This window comes from Benincasa hispida, chromosome 11, assembly GCF_009727055.1.
Source record: "Benincasa hispida cultivar B227 chromosome 11, ASM972705v1, whole genome shotgun sequence".
NCBI lineage: Eukaryota > Viridiplantae > Streptophyta > Magnoliopsida > Cucurbitales > Cucurbitaceae > Benincasa > Benincasa hispida.
This window is the reverse complement of record NC_052359.1, coordinates 22599209-22603590: the sequence shown is the minus strand read 5'-3', so window position 1 is coordinate 22603590 and position 4382 is coordinate 22599209. Positions and strand designations below refer to the sequence as shown.

Here is a 4382-nt window from a genome sequence, read left to right as displayed (position 1 = left end):
GTAATATAGATCATATATTTTTTTCCCAAAAAAAGAAAAAAAAATATATCTACATGTATATAAAAATAGGTTATAAAATATCTACTAATAATAATCATTAATATATTAATTATCAATCATTAATTTTATTTTTATATATTAGATAGACAACATAACAATTATGTCCAAATTTATACATATACAGTCCGACATTGCAACTCAGTCCTTCTCATTCGCCATTTCCGTCATTGACTTCTTCTTCTCTTACCAAATCGGTAATTTTAAGTTCGCCTTCTATTTCTCAGCATCATTTATTGCTTTTCGGATCATTAATTTTTTTCATATTTATAATTCTCATTTTGATTCTCTAATTGATATTCAATAAAAGGAAAAAATAGAAAGAGGAACCTTTAATCGGTGGTTTTCCTAGTTCAATCGTGCACATCCTAATATTTTGGGGGTTGTGGATAACGGGCAGAAAGATGCATTTATCATAGTGCTAAGTTCTTAAACAATGTTGGATTGCATTGATGAAATATGTTAAATTGCATCCATTAAGCATAAATTCTATAATATTGTGGTCGCATGCGTTCAGCCCATTAGAACAGTTGATCTTTGCATTTTTGTGCAGAATATGCGTTAACACAAAGCAAGATTGCGATTATAGGAAATCATCGGTCGAGCGCAACTTCACTGCAAGGCTTTGCGTTGATCGTGCTCGCAAACATTCGCCCGAGAAGGATTGCCGCAACTTGGTCAGTACAACATGGTGAGCGCATCCGGGTGAAAGGATAATTAAGAGCGATGGGACAGAAAGCCGATGACAACCGAATCCAAATTAAGTTGACAGCCGAAAACGGTCATAAAGTACATTCAGCTTTATTAGTGACAATTATGCGGCGTATCAGTCACGAATTAAAGCGGTCCCATCTGTACAACCAGGAGAGAGAGGCCGCCTTTCACCATGGATACTCTATAAATACCAAGTGCATTCTTCAGAACAGGGGTTCATCGTTTTTACAATCTTTTGTTCCATAAGTCGCATGTCTGTGTTCTTAATTTTCTTTCATTTTAAGATGGATACGAAGGAAGAAGTTATGCCGGTAGATCATTCCGGTAAGCTTGGGAGAGCGCCGGAAGACCCAAGGACAAAGAGAGGGTCGACGACTGCGGACATCTTTAGATCAGAATAGAGATTTCAATGTAAAAAGCCTTGGTCAGTAATGAATTGCTACCAGTCTCTCTACCTTTACTTTCCATTGCAATTTTGTACTCAACTCATTTATATGAATGGAATTTCTATCTCTATATCTGTTCAGTCTCTGTTATTCACGCATGAGTAGCTAAATTAGTTGAATGGGTTGAGAAGCATTTAGCTAGCACAACTAGGGAATCTTCATTCTTTGCGATTATCTTGTTTATGTATGCTTCATTCGTCCATTAGATATACTCGGGAGGGTAGTCTAAAGACAGGATCTAGACTTGGGAAGGTCAGGTTAGAATCTAGACTCGGAAGAGCCAGATTAGAACGCATAAACGAGAGATATGCGCTTAGGAATGAGCACTATTTGTTATCAACACATAGCATGCATCCTAGAGATAGGATATGATTGTATGCGGTCACCTTGCTTTCATGCATTTTGCATTATTGCATAGGACAAGAGTAGAGACTTAGGGATGAGCTCTATGGACATTTTGCATTCAACACATGCATCCTAGATTTAAGAGCATCGCATTTACATTGGAAAATGACTTGCTGTCCATGGTTGTAACATGATCACATAATCTGACGCATTCCCAAGTAACGCTAGCTAAAGATCTTCTCAACCCGTTCATCGCATACTTATTGCATCTATCAACGCAAACAACAAACCGAACACTTATTTATTTACTTGGTTACCACAAAGTTTTCATCAAAATTATCAATGCAATTTATTTTCACAAGTCCCTGTGTTCGACCCTGGACTTACCAGGAAACTCAGAGGAATTTACACTTGAATTCCGCTGGGGAAACTTGAGTGCATAACGCAAATCCATCAACGCATATCATTCATATTTCCACTTCATAAATAGGAGCACTAAGTTTTTGGCATCGTTGCTGGGGACTTCGGCAAGATAGTTTGCTAACGGTAATTTTTTTTATTTCTTTATAGAACTCTCAATCTCTAGCGCATTACGACCCAGAGATTGAGAGGACTTTTAGACGAAGATTGAGAGACCGCTAAGAGCAACCACAATCAGACAAAGAAGAGATGGCGAAGCAGCCTGAAAATAGAGCACCAAATGATAATAATGTCATGGCGAATCCAATTCAGTTGGCAAACGATCGCAATAGGCCCATCAGGGACTATGCATTGCCAAACCTCAATGATTTTTGTCCGGGAATCATGAGGCCAACCCTCGACGGAAGCAGATTCGAAATGAAATCGGTGATGCTGCAGATGATTCAGACTGCAGGTCAATTCGGAGGAAGGTGTGGCGAGGACCCGCACACTCACCTCTGAAGTTTTATTGAAATCTGTAACACTTTTGTGTTCCCGAACATCTCTGCTGAAGAAGTTCGACTAACGTTGTTCCCATTTTCACTCTGTGATCAGGCTAGGAAATGGGCATATTCTCTCGAACCGGGAGAGATCACTTCTTGGGAGCAGATAGTGGAGAAATTTATGAAGAAGTATTTTCCACCTACCGAGAACGCAAGACGAAGGAAACTGATCACAAATTTTGAACAAGATATGGACGAATCGCTCAACGATGCTTGGGTGAGGTTTAAAAGGTTGGTCCAGGATTGTCCGCATAATGGGTTACCAGACTGCCTTCAAATGGAGATTTTCTATCATGGTTTGAATCCCGCTTCACAGACCGCTGCCAATACGGCAGCTATTGATGGTATGCTCGACAAAATTTATGATGAGGCGAAGAATATTATGTGAGGAGACGAACTTGGTGCTCAACTGGGAAAAATTTCATTTCATGGTCAAGGAGGGTATAGTGTTGGGGCATAAAGTCTCTCGGGATGGGTTGAAGGTGGACAAAGCAAAGATCGACGTAATTGAAAAGCTTCCACCTCCAACCAGCGTGAAGGCTGTGCGAAGCTTCTTGGGGCATGCTGGGTTCTATAGACGATTTGTCAAGGAATTTTCTAAGATAGCACGACCACTGAGTGCGTTGCTAGAGGCTGACAAAAAGTTCGACAACAACTGCCTCAACGCATTCAGAGTTTTAACAGATGCGCTGATTACCGCACCCGTATTGATTTCATCGAACTAGACATTGCCATTTGAAATCATGTGCGACGCAAGCGGGTATGCGATAGGGGTAGCTTTAGCGCAAAAGAGAAAATTTTTTTTGCACCCCATCGCATATGCGAGTAAAACTTTAAACCCTGCTCATACAAATTATATCACCACAGAGAAAGAACTCCTGATTGTGATTTTTGCGTTGGAGAAATTCCGGGCATATCTATTGGGAACCAAGGTACTCATCCACACCGATCACTCGACAATAAAATACTTAATGACAAAGAAGGACACAAAGCCGAGGTTGATCAGATGGATTCTCCTCCTTCAAGAATTTGATATCGAAATAATTGACCGAAAGGGGACAGAGAATCAGGTTGCGGATCATCTTTCTAGACTGAAAAATCTTGAAGTTGACTGCAATGAGATTGAGGTGAGTGCTATGTTCCCGGATGAGCAACTATTCCATAGAGAAGAATTTCCCTGGTATGCGGACATCGTTAATTATTTGGTTTGTGAGCAATTTCCTGAAGATTACACCTATCACCAGCAGAAGAAGCTCAAGCACGAATGCAAACATTATTATTGGGATGAGCTAAACTGTATAAAAGAGGTGCAAACCAGATTATTTGATTATGCGTACCGAATGCTGCTCAACAATGCATATTATCACAATGCCATGACTCACCATATGGTGGACACTTTGGAGGGCATCGCACTACAGCCAAAGTTTTTCAAAGTGGATTCTTTTGGCTCACATTATTCAAGGATGCTACTGACTACGCAATGAAATGTGATTGGTGTCAACGCATAGACAACATTTCATGGAAAAATGCAATGCCAATGAACACTATCTTGGAGCTGGAATTATTCGACGTATGGGGGATTGATTTCATGGGACCATTTCCTCCTTCGCATGGCAAGCATTACATTTTATTGGCTATCGATTATGTCTCCAAGTGGGTATCAATAGCATGCGCCGCAAGTGATGCGGCGGTAGTCTTCCAGTTCCTGAAGAAAAATATTTTCACTCGTTTTGGCACTCCTCGTGCCATCATAAGTGATGAAGGATCCCACTTTGTCAATCATAATATCAAAGAGCTGATGCACAAGTACAACATCCTCCACAAAGTGGCCACCACATACCATCCATAAACGAATGGT

General features: G+C 40.3%; 1 non-coding gene across 1 annotated transcript; it reads right to left on the bottom strand.

Moving 5' to 3' along the window:
* Window positions 1-2678: 2678 nt before the first annotated feature.
* Window positions 2679-2785, bottom strand: LOC120092266. The gene has a single exon (XR_005485975.1). It is a non-coding gene; the product is annotated as a small nucleolar RNA R71 (small nucleolar RNA).
* Between the last annotated feature and the right edge of the window lie 1597 nt (window positions 2786-4382).